Source organism: Haliotis cracherodii, unplaced genomic scaffold, assembly GCF_022045235.1.
Source record: "Haliotis cracherodii isolate W230 unplaced genomic scaffold, xgHalCrac1.p SCAF_5, whole genome shotgun sequence".
In the NCBI taxonomy this organism is placed as follows: Eukaryota; Metazoa; Mollusca; class Gastropoda; order Lepetellida; family Haliotidae; genus Haliotis; species Haliotis cracherodii.
The window spans coordinates 47319668-47339260 of NW_027266308.1; the positions used below are offsets into that span (position 1 = coordinate 47319668).

Below are 19593 nucleotides of genomic sequence, written 5' to 3' on the forward strand. Positions count from 1 at the left end.
GCGTATACTACAACAGCCAGGTCACGCCCAGCGAACTAAAAAGTATCATTGAACATGGAACGTACATGTATCAGCCAGTGGTCGATAATGTGAACACCAATTCACGTCGCCGGAGTGCAGTGATATCCTGCATCTACCAGGTCACGCCCAGCCGGCTGCAAAGTATCATCGTACATGGAACATATCGGCTAGTGGTCGATGATGTGAACACTGATTCACGCCGCCCGAGAGCGGGAAAGCACTGAACCAGCAAGACCACAAACGACCACCTGCTAAGAAGCATCGTACATGGTACAGGTCAGCAAATGGTCGAGGCTGTGACCATTGAGTACGGGTAATAAAGTACACTCCAATAGTCAGATTATGTTTTGTTTGTTGTTTAAAGCCGCACTCAGCAATATTCCATCTATATGACGGTGGTCTGTAAATAATCGAATCTGGACCAAATAATCCAGTAACTGATATCACGAGCATCGATCCATGCGATTGGGATACGATGACATACATCAACCAAGTCAGCAAGGCTGATCACCCGATCTCGTTAGTCGCCTCTTACGCCAAACATAGTCGCCTTTTACGGCAAGGATGGGTTGCTGAAGACCTATTCTACCCCGGACCTTCACGGGTTCGTCAGATTGTGACTGTAAAGTTAACTAATCAAGAAGGAAAGTCCTCCATCAACGTGCATATTCTGCGATGATCGTTAGCCCGCGATCCTCACTTTCGATGGGACCTGTTTTTACCTGAGACCCCGTTTGTTTCAAACATTAATCCATATCATGTATGCAGTAATAACCAACGCTCCGTCGAGCTCCCCATTCGCGGTAGAATCTTGCCTCAAATACCGGCTTTAAAAAATACAAAACTATCGATCTCCATAGTTGAACGAAAAAAAAATTGAATTTGCAAACTGCTCTGAAAATGACAATCAACACACGCCAGCACAAATGAGCTGCTCATCGACACTTCGCCTTGTAGTTATACTGTATTTACTGTGTGTATGGCTTCGGGGTGGCCCTTGTAAGATCATCCTCAATCTGCATACTTATTCACGGACTTAGAATCGCTTCCTCTAAGACCACAATTGGAACAAACGAGCAAACGAGATCTTTTTCCTAGTTCAGTCTGCCGTTTCACTCCTTAATGAACTCTTTCTATCACCGACGCAGTTATTTACATCCCCGTTGCTGTTCGGAGCCGACGGAAACGATCTCATTAGCCCTATCGGTTCGGGACAGAGCGCGATAGCACTGTCTTACCGGCATTCTTCAGGGATCTAACGCTATCTGCCATTAGTGCTCATCGTAGTGATTTACCATTGGTCAATCAAGAACTAAAGTCGGTCAAACACGAGCTCTGTCTTCCAAATCCGCTGTTACCTACAAAAGATTTGGCACAGAAGTGAAATACAAAACTACTGGAATTATCAGTGAAGATTAGACAATATCTTTGGAAAGTAAACATTCAGCAAGAAGAATGACATAAGCTGATTTGAACAAGAAATTGAATGACGTTCTGCAGCGTTTCAACCCTGCTGTCTTTTCTCGAGGAAACGCTAACTATATAACGTTGACAGATCCTCAATGGCGGAGTGAGCGAACACGTTTTTGCGAGGGGAATGGAGCTTCGTTCGGGACAAATTATTTTATCGTTACTTTTTCAGCTCCCGTCGACATATTTGTGCTATCATTCATTAAGAATGTCTGGTTTTATGGTGTATTTAGTTTATAGTTCATTACCCTAAGAACAAGGCTATTTTTTCAGGGTCTTTTTTCGGAACCGTCCCTCGAAGATTCGATTTTCTTTCTCATTTTGTTCGCTGTAACCAAAACATGATGCTATATTATCCTTCCCTGCTTACACAAGTCCGATTGATACCGAATCCTCATTCGAAGTAGCGTATTTGTCGCAGCAGCCCTTATCGACCTCAATTAACGCTAATCTGTAAACATATGTAACGAGTAAGACCTATCAGTTCCTCAAGCACTCGCGATCTCCGTGTCGTTTTTATCACAAACAAGTAGATTCCGAGCTCAAATAAATTAATAGAATTCCTGAATCGAAATCCGGGTCTCTGTAATCTCTTGGCAGTTTAATAACCCGACTGCAGACGAAGTACATCATGATAGCAACATGTGGGTAAGTGGTGATGCCATGTGTTTTATGCAAGACATAATTCCTGGCTAGTATCACCATGGGTTGTTGAAAAGTGTCAAGGTTCTAAACCTTGCCCCCTACCGCTACAGCAAGTGGCACGACACCTCCACAGTTAACAAGGCCTGTGTTGGTATCGATGTAACTCGCTCTCTCCCGGCCTGGGTGGTACGAGATAGAATATAGTAGCGCAAGACTGATTGTAACACAGTACGTTCTTCTTGACTCGATGGACCCTCGTACACAGATGAGCAGCTTGAAGTCAGCCGGCTGGCGTTGGTATACGCTTTGTCTGAGACATCAGTGTTGGAGTGGGAGACCAACATTTCTCTCGCACTTCAAATAATCAGCTTAACTCCGCAGTGAAGGAAAGCTGGTAAAAAGTGGCATTTGTCAAATAATCAGAGTGACAAAGTCTGTTAATCAATTCATGGCCTTTTTACAATAATTTCTTTTGACAGTTGGTGATTATTTCATGTAAATCGCCTCAAGGATGGCGAAGAACTAAATAATTAAACATTGTGGTTTACTATAGGGAGATAAGGGCAGTTTGAATCGGTTGTCTGTTCCCGATAAGCTACACTTTCCACATGTTCACTTCTTTCTATGTCAAACGCGTGGAGCCATTTGTTAATTACTTTCCTCGTTACGCCGAAAACCAGCATTCGATCATTCCACGTACGAGTATAATTCTCGATAAATGGTTTTAAAAATATTGATATTCCATTTCAAATATTTTTATGTATTACATGACATAAGTTAATTCGAGAAAAAAAGAGAAACTTATGAATAGAATCAAGATGACTGATACATATAGTCTTAATAATTGAATGAATGATGAATATCAGGTTGGAATTGCAGATAAGACCATTATTCGGTATCACAATGTCCCAGTGAGCTCTAGTTGACCAAATGGCAGTATGGTGACTCTTCTGGGCAGTCAATGTCCTCTTGAGCTCTGTATGAATCCGTTGTCCTAAGGCCTAGATATGAGTGAGTGAGTGAGTTGGGTTTAACGCCGCTTTTAACAGTATTCCAGTTATATCAATGCGTGTCAGCTTAATGTGGGGGAAAGGCCGAACAGATGCAGGTCTCAGACGTTCACCACTTCGGTGAAACCCACGAGCACGGGTATGGTGCTGTGGGTCGAATACACGAGTGAATGTTGATTAACGCAGCAGTCAAGCAGCGCGCCAGCAATACCACAGTGATCCTAAAATAATTCAACCTGGACCAGACAAACCACTGATTGGCAGCAACAACCCACATCGTTAGGTAACAATGACAGGTCATCCAGGTCGCACACTGTAACAACACGATCAGCAGTGTAGTCTTGACGCTAAGTCCTCGTGCAGATTAAGGGATAGGGTCCCCAGTACCCGATGCTTGTCTTAAGATCATACTAACGAGGATTGGGTGGTCGGCCTGGGTGATTGCGTGTCAGCGTGCCTCGATGGCGTGGATTTGTGAAAATGTCAGTCACTTGTTTGTCTCGCTCAGTCTCGATAATTTACAAGCCACAATGATACAGCTAGACTATTACTGACTCTGGCCGTAAACAACATTTACGCAATGTTACGGCAAGCAATGGGTGCTAGGGGTGTATTTATTCTGGAATCCCTACATAGTCTATGTCGATGGATATTCAAATAAATACTGGCTAGTCTACCCAAATTTTCGACGTTATTCACTCCAAAATATATTCACTCATACATATATACAAGTACAACCATTTCACATTTTCAAGAATCTCAGAAAAGGTGAATGTTGTTTATCCCCGCTGTAAATGATCCAGTTTTCAGAATCACAGATAATGCCATTTAGGAATAATAATCAAGATCACGATTAATGTTTTAACATAATAACAATAGAAGGCACTCGTGTCCAAACGGTCAATAACAGTGGGAGTGAACTTTCATTGCGAAACGCGAGTCTACAGAAGGTTGTTCTGAAAGCGCGATTTGTCACTTTTCTGAATATTTGCTGAGACGCTCCGGGGTCGCTGTCTCCCGTTGTTTTTAAACAGCAATTGACTATTTTGAAAACAAGCATAAATACAGACGTGTCATCAACAGGAATGGCTGCCCAAAATGCCAAGTATTTAAGCAGAACTACTCACGTCCAGCATCAACAAAGAAGCGGTTGTGAAATGTTACAACGCATTGCTCGAGTCAGGATCATTGTGCGATCAATGACGACCACCCCAAAACATCAACAACATCGAGGTTAGCTCTCCCTGTGCTCATCAAGGTCAAAATACAGACGACCCATCAACATTGACAAATCAACAGATAATGGCGGAAGATAAACGAATGTCAAATTAAATTGAACAAATTTGCCCGTATTTTACACGCCGCGGCTAGTGTTTTTCTTCGTGTCTGTTTCTTGGGCTTGTTACGTCAACGTAACAAGCGACCTGTGTTTCAAGGTGTAGCTTTCAGTACACCGACATGGGAGACTTTGGCGGGCATTTGGACAGTGTCGTCTGCTCAACATGCTCTCACGTGCCACGTGCTTGCACGTCTGTGTCAATTTCGACGGTGTCACCTCCGGTCATGTGACCGTCCACTGGGTCAATCTGGAGATTGTCAGAAAGGTCATCGCGGAAGATATCGTCTGGATAGTTTCCCATTCTGGTCATTCGGCTTATTCCTACATAATAAATCGTTCGTTCAGCTCCGCGTGTAGTTCGTACATCATAAGAGAAGCATTTGAGAAAAGGGTTTTTAATTAGCATTAGATTTTCGTTGGTGGTGGGTAGTGTTGTTTAATGCAGCAATATTCCAGCCATGTGACAGCGGTTTGAAACTGATCAAGTTTGGACTAGAGAGTCCAGTTATGGACGCCATAAGCAGGCAATTTGGATACGATGACATATAATGAATTAAGTCTGACCCAAAGACCACCCGATCGATTTCGCCGTGTCTTGCGACCTGCATAGATTGCTGGTGACCTGTTTTTACCCAGATCCCCACGGGTCAATGGTTATGAGAAATTAGGTTAATTGAAGAGCATTTCTATAACAGTAAGAAATATCTGCTTTGCGTTGGGGTAGTAGCCTATAGGTTTAAGTGTTGGCGTGTCACGCCTAAGATCCGGGTTTGATTCTACCATGAGTACAGCGTGTGCCACCCATTTTCCGGTGTCCCTGGCCGTGGTATTGCTGGAATATTACTAAGAGAGGCGTAAAACCATACTCACTCCATGTACGATTCAGACTATATCACGCGCATGTGTTTATGAATTGCTATAAAATAGTGATGATACCATGTGTTTGCAGACCGGTGGCACCCGTCACAAACACACGCAAAGGTAAGTAAATTGGTCGCCTGACAAAATGAATGTTAGATTGTTTGTTCGTTTGTTTGTTAAACGCCGGACTCAGTGATATCCCAATTATATGACGGTGGATGAAAATAATCGATTTTGGACCAGGCAAGCCAATGATTGACATCATGAGCACCGATCTACACAATTGGGATGACACTGACACGCATCATCCGAGTCACCGAGCCTGACCACCCGATTCCGTTGGTCGCCTCTTACAAGCATTGGTTGCTGAAGACCGATTCTAACCCGGTTCCTCGTAGGTTCTTGAATGTTGTAGCCTCGATATAACAACTTTTGAGCAAGAGTCATAAGAGTCGATTGTACCTCAAAAGTTGTGAAATGTAGACACCAAATGCTCGAGCTTCTTTAATAATAACAAAAAGGGAGAGGTGACTTCTGGAATGTTGAAGTCATCCCTCCTATCATACAGATTTGTTGAAATTTGTCACTCTGAAAGTCAATTTAGGTTTACAATATAATATCGAATTACATATATATAAATGTTACCACTGCGTCAAGATTGTGTTCGGCAATGTGATGGTCACTTGGACTGGTGAAACTGATGAATTAAGTTCCCGCATGATTTCTACCAATACTTGCCCAGATTACCTTAGGAACTGTAGCGAGTCGAGTGGATTCTTCCAAAGCCATGTGGGGAAGCTGTATCACTCCTTCAATCCCACAACCTTTCATTTCTCTGTATGTACTCTTCAGATATAATTGGAAATTGAATTTGTTCAACATTTCAGAAAGGTTAACATCATTTCCCGTGACGTGTAAAGATGTTCGTAATACTTTGCAAATACCCAGTAGGTGAGAACATTTTCAAGGTTCGAAACAAACATACGGCGATCCGATGTGTCGGATAAGGAAAAAACTACACCGAAAAACCGTGAAAGTGGTGGCTGTGTGCAATAAAACATATTTATATCATCATATTAGATTCGTTCGCGAGGACATAGCTGATGATACATCATTTATGGTCAAAGAAAAGGGTTAAAATTATGCGTGAATTATAAAAAGTGTCACGTTTGAATGCACTTTATTTCAATATTATGAGAAGCAGGGAACCTATAATATCCCTGCTCCACTTAAAGGTCTGCAAGTCATCAGTGAAACCATAAACATGATAAGGATTTCAGTTTTATTTATTCGAGTAAGGATATACGACCGCAACGTCTGATGCAATAGTAAATATGCGAGGCCAGTCCCACAGCGTTCATTTATACCTTTAGCATGTTTCGTAACACGGCTAACAAGAGATAAGATGTCGCTGTTAACTGCGGTGGAGTTTGTGTCGTAAAGATTGTATTCATTGGTCCCAAAGAAAGATAACGGTTGCGTAACAGGCTAGATTCAAATCATGGGAAAATACCTCCGTTACACCCAATGTTACATACAGGCTTTCAAGTAAAACCATTGCCCCACCAGTGCCAGGTGCGAGCCCCACTCCCAGGGATAATAGTTGATAACGAGGGTAGCAATCATTAAAGACACGCATGATTTTTCTATCCGAGGACAAAAAGCAAATCTGCTAACTAAACAAGAGCGAGATTTCCCTTATTTCGTTGGAAACAGCTGCCCGGTGAGGCTTGTGTACAAGACGCAAAGAGGCGGGTGTTTAGCCCCTTTAATGGCCGGTATTACAGCAGAGAGCGTGCCATGTTCGCCAGTCGTCTTATCCTCTGACGTGATGTAGTGTTAGTAAACCGATACATTTACAGGGGAAATCAACGAATGCTTCCACCCAAATCCAGCTAAGGTAAAGCATTGTGGAATCCATTCTCGCAGTTGATATACACTATACAGTGTTGCACGACTGTAGGCTTGCTATTGTAATGCTAAACAATGGGCCCGTTACTTGAGTTTCTTCAGCGCAGGTGATCCGGGCGCTCCACGAGACGAGTCTACGTGCTTGACATGGGCCGCCCCCAGTCCAGCTCTCCGCTGCTTGTTAAGATTACAAAATGCACGTATTTTTGAACAACCCAGTCTCAATCTTTCCCTCCCACTCTAACAAAATATCGCTTTGTCCCGTGAGAATGAAAGTATACAGAGACTGTATATATCGTGTAATTGAAACTATCTGTTGTGCCGCCTATATTTAATGGCTATTACTTTCAATTTGTATGAAAATGTAAAAGCTCAGAAATGAAAAACTCGATTTAGTCATTTTCAATCCTAAAGGTAGCATTCCACATAAAATATTTACAGCGTTTAAAGTTCACAGCTAGAATATCAGTTTCCATAAGATCGTTGCCATGCGTTCTTTGTTAAGAATTTTGTTTTTATATAGCTGATCGTGCAAAGTATAACTTTGTCAGATATATCATTAAATGATACCATAAGAGTACAATGTAAATACGTTTCAGTACATTCTGAGACGTGTTGAATTGCAATAATCAAATATAATCTTACCTGTAAATAGTTAATCCAGGTATCCCAGGTGTGCACAAAAAAGGTATTCCAGTATCCCCGTTTCTGGTCCTTAACTTATCCACATTCGTTACTATCCTATTCCAACTCAGTTACCTCCCCCTGAAACAGACAAGGCAAATCCTGAAGCTGGCCAGTTGGAGAACGCTGAACGGGCATAAAACCGTTTCCGACCACATTGACAGGTGGAGAAGGAATTGCGGAGCCCGTGATGAGTCTCGTCCACGGCAAGTGTAGCAAACAACCCAGAGATCCGTGCCCGCGTGGTGCTATTGTTTACTAATTAAATATGTATATGCACACAGGCCAGCTCACTAGGTGAAAGAGAGAGCCCATGTAAACGAGCACTTTCCCGCAGAGCGTCAGGCCGAGAACTTAGCAACGCTCGTACACAAGTTGAAAATGCTATAAAAGTGTATGTCACAAATATTGAGCTATATCCCACACTATAAATACAATCCTGTTCCAGTAATTGTACATGAAATGTTTATAAAGGCGTAATTCCAAATACGTGGCTTAGAAGACTGGAAGCGAGCAGCAGAAGCGTCGATAACGTTGAGCGGCATATAACCTCAAATCTTACAGTGCAATAACTGAGACAGAAGTAATCCTTCCAAGGAATCACATTTGCCTGGACTTGCGGAGAAACTCGCGTGATACTCTACAGATAGCTCACGCTCATCACCGACTGTAGAACTGCTCGCGAGCCTGGTAGCAACAGACGAGCGATTGACAACTACAACTGTCGACAAGAATTCTGCGTTCACTCAGCGCTTGAAGCACTGTCAATATCGCCAATGATTATTTTATATTTTCAAACCTGCCCTCGATAGTGCTGTCACATTCTTTATACTATTAAACGACATCTTGATAATCCTTCATGGTGAGATACGTATCGATGAATGCAACTCAAATAGCATCGGTCATTTCAGAGGAGAATTCCTCGTCTTGATTTACGCAGTGTTTATTGAGGTGTTTGAGCGTTCTCCTGCAATTTTATGGTCTTACGATCAGTCACGTGCCCTGGAAGACACATAGTAGCTTCGGTTTTTTGTTTATGCGTTGGAGTTAAAAACAGGCATTGTATGAGTGGTTATTGGTGAGACATTTACAACACTGGGCGAAGTGACGTTGCTTCATTCTGAAATGTACTGCAGACGTGGAGATTAACTGTCTTAAAAGCACATATATTTAAGAGATTACTATCCTGCCCCGTCGCACATTAGGCTTGATAGAAATGTTCACTGATAATGCATTTGTGTGTTTATACCAGGAAAAAGTAATCTAAAGCTACAACTTGGAATTCCCTCTCTCGCTCACTCACGCGTTCTCTCTATCTCTGACATAATGATAATGCATTTTTGTCTTTATGCCAGTAAAACGCAATCTAAATGAACGTCTCGCTCTTCGGCTGGTTCTCTCTATCTCTGACACTCTCACTCACTCCTCTACTCGCTATATAGCTCTTTAACTCTCTCTCACTCGCTACCTATATCTGACTCTCCCACACATGCACTCACTCATCCCGTTCTCTCTCTGTTTATTTTTTCGCTCTCTCATGGGTCTCTGATACTCTCCTTCACACATATACTCTCTCGCTCTTTAACTATCTCTTAGTCGCTATCTCTATAGCTGAGACTCCTACGTACTCACTCACTCACTCACCCCACCCTCACTCTCTCTATATATATGTATCTCTCTCTCCTACATGCAATCTCTCGCTCTCACTGTTTCTCTCTCACTCGCGCATATACACTCTCTCGCTCTCACTCGCTATCTCTATATCTGACACTTGCTCACTCACTCCCCCTCTCATTCTCTCTCCCTCTCACGCACAAGATAAGATAAGATAATATTTATTGCAGAATCGTTCCATTACGGGACAGATGCAATTTTAAGAGACAAAACATTATGATCAATATAAACATATATACAGACATACATAATTTACATTCCTGTAGACACAAACAAAATAATCAATATTATATATGTGATGATATTCTTTTTTATACATAAAATTGTCAACGGTTGATTATGGAGGGGTATTTATTGTTTGAAATTATAGATGTGGAAACAAATGCAGTTGATATTGACTGCTTCATTATTTGATAGGATGTATTGAAATAATTTATCTTCATGACTGTGGACATTTACATTTACATTTTGTCTAGATAATTTTCCAAAGAGTATATTTCTTTCTCGAGTGTGTTTAATACAGTGAAGTAAGCACATGTATTCTCTCACTCTCACTGGGTCTCAAACTCTGAAACTCTCCCCCTCGCTCTCTCTAACACTCTCGCCCGCTCACGACTCTATCTCTAATAAAACCTCAAACAATCTTTAACGAAAACATTATGGAATCATCTTTATTAATGTCCCTTGTCACCCATGTGACCCAATCTCTCCCTCACACATATAGAGGGCACGGGTTGCCCAGTCGCCTGACGCGCCGCGATTCGGCGTTGCATCCTTTGGGTAGCCAGAAACCTATGACTGAAGGTTCGAATCCCGGTTCGCCCCGATTATGTTTCTAGGTTTGTCAGCACCATACCCGTGCTCGTGGGTTTCACCGAAGTGGTAAACGTCTGAGACCTGCATCACTTCGGGTCTTTCTCCCACATTAAGCTGACACGCCGTGATATAACTGGAATTCTGTTAAAAGCGGCGTTAAACCAACTCACTCACTCACTCACACATATAAAATCTTTACCTCTTTAACTGTCTCTCACTCTCTGTCTTTATCTGACACTCCTCTCTCTCTCCCTCACTCACACACACACACACACACACACACACTCGTCTCTTTCCCATTATATCACGTCTCAATAACACTGGGCCTCGCACATTGTCACGCTCTTACTCTCACCCTACCCACTCCCCCTGCAAACACACACCATTTCTTCTACGTCATAGAGATATACACATTAAGTGATCATGTTGTCATTAAATGTATATATAGAAACTATACAAGCCTTTACAGGTGGACGGTGTAAAAATCGATGTAATGCTTCTTTTTCAGCATTTCTTATTACCACACATATTACGGAAAGATCAGATGTACACGATAGTCAAGGTCATTTGAATGGAGATCAATGTGTGATCACTCCTAACAGTAATCAAGAATCGCCTCCATACCTGCAGTGACCCGTTACCAAAGACTGTTTCTCGTGATCGAGATATGTGATGTTCAATCACTCAATGAATATCCGCGTTACTACATCTGTCGGTGTGTAGGGGCGATAGTGCGAACTTGATTGATGTGGTCTATTACTTATGAATGAAACAATTCCCCGTAAACGTGTAGCATTGATCGCTAGTACAATGATACTTAAATCAAATCTGTTATTAAAATTTATATCATTTTTCTATAAATGACAACGCTAAAGTTTATGGTTGCCCCCGAGACAAGAGTCACAATAGCTGGGTGGTTATCCGTTTCTCCGGGAATGCAGAGCAAAGTGATAGTATCATGTGACACATACATTTTTTATGATGGATTGCATTGGTGGTAGTAAATGCGTGCCCTCCAGACCTATATACATACATTCACTCATAAGGGCAAGTTTTTTTTATAAACACAGATTTGATTGATGTCGATGTCATGGAACTAACATTGTTCTTTATGATCCCGGGTCGGCGTGGTTCTAAGGCAATTTTATAAGCATACGTGCGTTGCTAGATCTGCCCTAGGACTGTGGAATATACTATTTTGAAATTTATTGTCTACGGAAAGCCTAGGGAAGTCTACATCAAACTAAATCAAGTCTAGTTCCTTGATTCTACGTGTAAACAGCAGAGCAGGGAAGGTTATTTTGGGGGGAAAAAGAAAAAGTAAATTACAGTTATTTTAAAGAAGTGGTTTCATAGACAAAGTGTTACTCTATGCGTTGCCTAGAAACGGCTTATGTTTTAAACTAAAATAATAAACACGTTACTTATCCAAAGAGATATCTACTATTGTCTTATGAAATCAAAACGCATCTTAATTAGTGATTAGATAGCCCAGTGGATACAGCGTTTATCATCAACCTGATGATCTGAGTTTGATTTTCAGCATTTGTACATCACTCGTTCGTGGAGGCCCCTGTCATGATATATATACAATACGGTAAATTACAAGTAGTATCAATTATGTAATCCACTTCCTTGTGTTTCATCGTTTATATGTATTTCTTATGACAGGTTCGCCCTGATTATGATCCTCGTGCTGTTAACACCACACCCCTGGCTTCCCCAATAATTGTACACAAAGCGCCTGATTTACTATGCAGAGTAGCGCCCCTTAGGAGTGCCAGAAACCTATGATCGCTGGTTCGAATCACAGATTCTCCCTCGTTATGTTTCTTGGTCTGCATGAACCCAGGCTTTCCTACAACATATTGTTGACACGCCGTGATATAACCGAACAACATTTCGAAGCCGTGTTGAACCCAACACACTTATTCAACACTCAGGATATTGGACAATGATCTCTAACATATATGAAGACGTATGGGGTATAAGCCAATATATGTATTGTATAACAACATGTGTCAGTATTGCTTGTCCGCACTTGTCCGTATATATACCATTCCGCGCACTGTGTCTACTTGTATGTACTGTATGTCAGTCTCATTTACATTTGTGTAACGAGTGAGTGGGCGAGTTGGGTTTTACGCCCCTTTAAAGAGTAATCGTGTTATATCACGGCGTGTCAGTTTAATGTGGGAGGAAAGCCCGAAGTGATGCAGGTCTCAGACGTTTATCACTTCGATGAAACCCACCAGCACGGGTATGGTGCTGACAAACCTAGAAACATAATCGGGGCGAACCGGGATTCGAACCCACAGTCATAGGTTTCTGGCGTGCCCAAGGGACAGCAAATCGCAGCTCCTTAGACGACTGGGCCACCCCCTTTGCGCGACGAAGAGGGCTGGTTGTGTGCTTGACTGTTTGTGTTTTTTGCCTTATTTCAGTTATATCACGGCGCGACGGCTAAGGGACCGATCTGTGCTTTTTTTAAAGAGAAATTTGTAGGAAACATACTTTTACCTCGGGTTTTGGGCCTAATGGACGTTCTGATAAATTGTTGGGTGAAAAGATTCGTTGGACTTCTCTTATCATAGAAATGTATATCTTGAAGAGGTGACCGATCAAATATAAATGTCCCCTTCCATATATGTCTTAAGCGTTACCATGGTCTAGGTGCTAACAAACCAAGTATTTTTCATCGATGTGAATCGAGATTAGAACCCACGAGGAAGTTAAAGAACACAATTCAGTACAACGTGTTTTTGAGCGTTAATCTCACAGGACGAACCTTATTCACAAAAAGAAAATGCACGTGATGATCTGATGGCACTCAAGACAAGAGGACAAGATCTCACAATTTAAATGACCGTCACAAAAACATTAACAATACTCACATGAAATAAATAAACTTTGCCTTGTGATATTGTCATATTGCTTTGTGATAAGAGAGTGTGTGGTGGTATATTGTATATCAGTCATTCAACAACGAAACTAACCCCCAGGCGTCAATTTCTGTGACGACATTTCCAGGCAGCCGTCATCGTGTTAAACACGCAAATGACCTATGGTAACGTAGAAACATCGATTCGTGTTTCACCTTCAGGGTAAAAACGTTGTGCTTCTGTCAGCTGCATCTGCTTGTAACCTCACATTGTGAGTATGGGGAAGAGGGAGAGGGCTGTCCATGTCATCGTTCCTTACACCAACTGTTCTGGTATAATTAGACATGATTTGCATTCTCGTTCAACAACCCCAGTACTTGACACACCTTTACTTACATACTTATGTGCCTCTCGTAGTGGCTTTTATTTCACACGAAACCTTTATTTTCGCTGACATCATGTGTCTAAAGTTGACATCTTTGAAACATCTATGATTGGTTTTGTCTACAAAATATATCTCCTTCAACAGCTTTTGGGACTTTTCAACATTGACACTCCTTATACCTAGACGTGTATCTCACTAAGCACTATTCACATGTATATCCACAATGTGCCTTTCTCTCCAGCTGCAAATCTAATAATACCACTGACATTGCGAGCGGCTCCATCAAATTTCCTAAAAGCACAACCTGACACATGCACTTGCCTCAGGTTATATCACTATTATGTTTTTCATGATGATGTTTTACTTTACAAAATTAATAACCTTTAGGACGATCTGTTTTCTGTCACAAGAGTAAATGAATTGGAATCAAATGAAGAAAACCATGCTTAGGCTTCTGTACAAAAAACACCGAAATGTTCTTGATTCTGTTATTTCCATGTCCTGTGACATTTCCCAATGGTCATATATACGGGCTCTCTGCTTGAAATACCACTTTGCAGTTCTAGTCAGTGTCAACGAGCCTACATGTAGCTTGACTGACAAGATCGTTAAGCTGGGGATATGTACACCAGAGATAGACAGTTGATTTAGTTTTTACGACGTGGAGCTGACTGCCTGAGGGTAAGAATCGGTCTCTGTCTCCTTCTGCAAAGTCCAACATGCAATGAAAAAGGCATTATGTAAGGAGATGTTCTTTTCCCTACTTGTTCATCACACCTTTCGCACTTTTTATGACAATGACGTTAAACCGATTGAGGAAGCTGTCCATGCTTTTCGCAATTTTGCACGAATGAACGCTGGTGTTTTACATCAGAGTCAGCGAGATAGAACGTCTGGCCTTGAGTTGACCTTCCTAGTAGTAAGTTAATGATCTGCTAAGAGATGCTCTCTTCTCATTAGTTTTTTTGTGTGTGAGTGTTCTTTGTCATTGTACAATTCGTATTTGAGATTGATACTGAACAGATGGCTAACGTTTTACAATGACGTTATGTACGGGTTTTCTTCAATTGGCGCTCGTTTTTCAACACCTCAGCCAATATATTATGGTTGTTACAATGTATTTAGCGAAACCCATACTCTTTTAAAGAAATTTACCCATAAAACGAAACCATTCTTTCTAGGCAACCCGTGGGGCACATTTGATAGTTTACAATATGGAATTCACGGTCTGGGTGTAAAAGGATATGAACGTACTTACATTAGTTTTTTGTAAGTAATGTGTTAAATGTCATAATAAACATACACTGAATGTTGATTAACAATACGAGGCCATTTGCTATGTCTGTTTTCACTGTTATATACAACTCCACTTGGAACTGATTGCAATCGCCTGCATTCATTTTATACACTATAAAACAGTCTGGAAACTTACATATTGGATGACACGCCAAACTCGGTCTATTGGTATCCTATTGTTGGTAAAGTGATCATTCAGAAATGGGATACCTCATATCCATGTGATAATACCTTCCGAGGCATCTTCGATAGTCATAAAAGTCAGATAAAATCTTTATCAAATGATGAATTGTTCCCTAAAACATGAGCCTTGCCACTCGCAACGCCAGCTCCCTGGGTCACCTCCTTAGTCCCCACACAACGATTGACCCCTCACCATTGCAATGTACATAGCTAATAGGCGCTAACTGATAGCAATACCTGTCTGGGGATTCCCTGTTCTCCCAGGCCAGTCAGAGGTTAGACAACAACCAATAACTTAAACCCCATAAGCACTATAATCCCCAATATCATTCATACGACTTTATTTCCGCAGTGGCGTTACGGTAAGCAAACGCTATGCAGATGTGGGCATGGTTTACAACGGGGCAAATCCATATAAAATGTTTGTAAGAACTTCAAACGGAAAACGCTCCGGGGGATTGAAAACCATGAGGCAATTTTTCCAGCTTTTGGAGTATGACCCGCTAATGGGCTTTAATTGTTCGACGCTGTTTGTTAAGTGCTCGTGTTTGTAGTTGAGTAATTTTATTACCATGCAAATCGCCACTACGTGTTTAGGGCGCGTGCATGCGATTTCTGATGCGTTGGTTCAAATTGGGAATGTCATACAATTTAGAAACCTTATTTGAAAATGACTTTTCTCCTACTTTAGTTGAGGCAATAAGAAGACGTTATATGTACAGCTAGTAGAAATGGGAAGACTTAATGAGAATTTCATAATAATGTATTATATCGGGTTGAAAATTAAACCGCTTATATCACAGGGAGTGTACATATTATTAAAGTATAATGATAATGGTCGAATAAAAATCGTCGAGCGTATAATGTTTTATCATTTATGAAACTAGGTGGACAATGTTGATAGAATTTTATATATGAAAAAATCACATCGTGCATGACTTGACCACAATATGTTCAAACATTCAATGCAATCATTCATACCAAGACGTACATGTCATGCACGTCTTCATTTTACTAATATAATAAAGATCCGGTTCGAAACTCTATTCAGGTTAGCTTCAAAGCATCCGATAACTTTTCACTACTTGAAAACTCTTTTGTCCCAACAAACCTATAAATTAGCATAAAAACCATATTCTGACAAACGCGTACAGCATGTGATTTATGGAAAGTCTCAAGTCAAAATGGCATCACCGTATCGAATTCACCTCTGATCATGGGCTGTTTCAGGGATCAAAGGCCCCACAATCGTCAATTATTTCGAATGATTAATCATATCACACTTTATATTTAGGGCACTCGAATTAGCTGGAGATTAAGCGAATATCAATGCCAACGTTCAGGGATCAAGGGATGGGTTGAAGAGAATGAACGTAAATTATTATACTTAGACCAATTTCGATCCAAAACTGCGGCGCCAACAAGTCACTGGCCAAACCTATTCACCCAAGAAATCGAAAAAGGGCATAACGGCAACTTATATGATAAATGAAGACAACCTCTCTCATCACTTCTTTCATTTTCTGTGTAGACGCTTGAGGTGTATATAACATAACATGTTCCAGGATATTTGTGTACGTTTTCATGAATAGCACAGTTACAAATGGACGGTTTATGTAACTGATAGTCACGGGTATGGTTTGACTGGAATTGAACAACCTCTGTGATGACATATGTTCTTGCGTATGTATTAATGTGTATTCTAGAGGAAGACATTTATCAGTACCCGACTATTGCAGTGATAAATATAATAGTTACTGTGATGTCGTGAACACATAGGCACATGCTTTCAGTCTATTTTAGTAACATGTCATATTTAGTTAATATTTTCAATGGTTTTACCACAACAGAAATGCACTGTAAAGAATTTAAATCAATGCAATAAAATATCATCTATTTCATTTTTTTATCATTTTCTGTGTATAATTCCCGATACACATATTTACTCACATTCACTCGTTTAGCCACAAAATAATAAATAGGCTTTGGCAAAATAGGCAAGTAAATTTGATTCAAGTCGTTCAAACACCAAATACTGCTGCTGTGAAGTCAAATCTTATGATGTCTTTCAGACTTATGGTTAATGATCTTCCCAACTTGATAGTGACAATGTCCTAGCTTCACACAGTGCATTTAATACGCCCTCTGGACGTTATACTGAATTCGACAATCGACCGTGGACCATAGACTGAAAGCTTCATCTATGTTATAAAATTTATGACGATACAATTAACGAACATATATTTTCAAAGTCTTATACTCCAAACGCCTGTAACAAAGTACTGGAAAGGGTTGTTTGTTTGATAGCTATTTATGACGGCTGTAAATAATCGAAGGCGGACCATAGAAATGTAGCCACAAAAGTGCTTGATAGTTATTATGAGTAATAGCAACACCCCCTCCTGCCTGGGTACCATAGCACGCAATCAACCATCTTACGGAGTTTAACCCCCGATCCATTCAGTCGTCTCGTGCGACAAGCAGTGTGACAAGGGGTCTATTCTACAAAGGGGAAGGTACAATCGTCATAGCCCTAAGCTCCTTGACATTTTCCATTTCAAGGTAACCCTCGTGTACAAATTTGCTTCAGAATATAGATACCCGCCTTCATTGGGCAATACATCAGTTCAAGGTATGCTGTGTGCTCCTTTCCGTACATATATACCATCAACCCAATACATCAGTTCAAGGTATAGTGTTGTGTACACCTGTCTGCACATATACCATCAACTCAATACATTAGTTCAAAGTATAGTGTTGTTGACCTATCTGCTTATATACCATCAACGCAATACATCAGTTCAAGGTATAGTGTTGTGTACACCTCTCTGCATATATACCATCAACTCAATACATCAGTTCAAAGTATAGTGTTGTTGACCAATCTGCTTATATACCATCAACCCAATACATCAGTTCCAGGTATAGTGTTGTGTACACCTGTCTGCACATATACCATCAACTCAATACATCAGTTCAAGGTATAGTGTTGTGTACACCTGTCTGCACATATACCATCAACCCAATACATCAGTTCAAGGTATAGTGTTGTGTACACCTGTCTGCACATATACCATCAACGCAATGCATCAGTTAAAGGTATAATGTTGTGTACACCTGTCTGCATATATACCATCAACGCAATGCATCAGTTAAAGGCATAATGTTGTGTAAACCTTTCTGCACATATACCATCAACGCAATGCATCAGTTCAAGGTATAGTGTTGTGTACACCTGTCTCCACATATACCATCAACGCAATACATCAGTTAAAGGTATAATGTTGTGTACAGCTTTTTGCATATACCATCAACGCAATACATCAGTTCATGGTATAATGTTGTGTTCGAGGCTAACCTCTTATTTGTCAGTGAAAACCCGTTAACATATTTCTGTAATAACGACCCATGTGCATGGAGGTATGTCCCTTTACACACAGTTTATCGTTCCCAGCTGACATTATGCGATAGACGTGGTCGTCAGGATTAACGGAGTCCGGACAAACGAGAGTCGAGTCAATGGAAGCATAGAGCCAGAAAGGACCAGTGGGTACTGTTTTGTATCCCCATCTACTATTAACATTTGTTACCTTTCCCGTTTCCTAATAATTGTCTTCTGTTTGCACTGAATGTGACCTGCATATATGCCCATAGTATGTATACTGTACATATATCATACCAATCATGACCTTTCAATAATATCGATAGACGAGAAGCGACGCTTGAATGTAAGTTTCCTTTCGTTAGCCACCCATTGGACATGTGACTTACAGCAAGAACCAGACAACAACGTAAATAAGAAGCCAATGCACAAATTTGTTTCAAAATGTGCAAACTGGTCAATTTGACGCACAATGCCACGCCTGATTTATTAACTCTCAACCAGACGTGTCACGTTATAAACGTTATTCGAATCTATAAAAACTTGAACTCCCATGGGAAGCAAAAATACGAAAAATCTACTGTTGTCAGTTTCACCACGAACAGCGTCAACGAAGTTAACAACGCCTCTACCAGAAGAGCCCTTCAAGCTGAGCCCCCCCCCCAGTCACATGGCTAACGTGATAGACGATTCTTGAAAATGACAAATATCTATCAACGCTCACAGCAGTCGTAATCGGATCTATTGAAGCACAGTTTCTGCCTGATTCTTAAAAATCGACTCGGCACGTTTTTTATGCATCGTCCACACAAAAAAACGTATAACAAAGTAAGCACACGCCAGATGAAATGTGTGGTGGATAATGCTTCTCACGTGAACCGCCATGTTGGTTTTGCTTAACAATCAGGGATGCTCCCATCTGGAGAAGAATTATCTCCCGTTTTTGTATTACGAAAATACACTTAGTTTCCTGTTGTTTTCTATGAGACGGTGATAAACGTGATGTTATACCACACTTCTTTGATTCCAGTGAT

The 19593-nt window shown here is 40.9% G+C and overlaps 1 protein-coding gene across 2 annotated transcripts in view; it reads right to left on the reverse strand.

The window, feature by feature from the left end:
- LOC139442148 (kinesin-like protein KIF26B) overlaps positions 1 to 19593 on the reverse strand; it is a 318510-nt gene that overhangs the window by 241106 nt on the left and 57811 nt on the right. Inside the window, exon 2 of one of the 2 annotated variants that reach the window (XM_071222951.1) lies at positions 7903 to 8022. The exons of the other annotated variant lie outside the window; for it this stretch is intronic. The gene's annotated coding sequence lies outside the window, so the exon portion shown is untranslated. The remainder of the gene's footprint in view (positions 1 to 7902; positions 8023 to 19593) is intronic. 2 annotated transcript variants of the gene reach the window in all.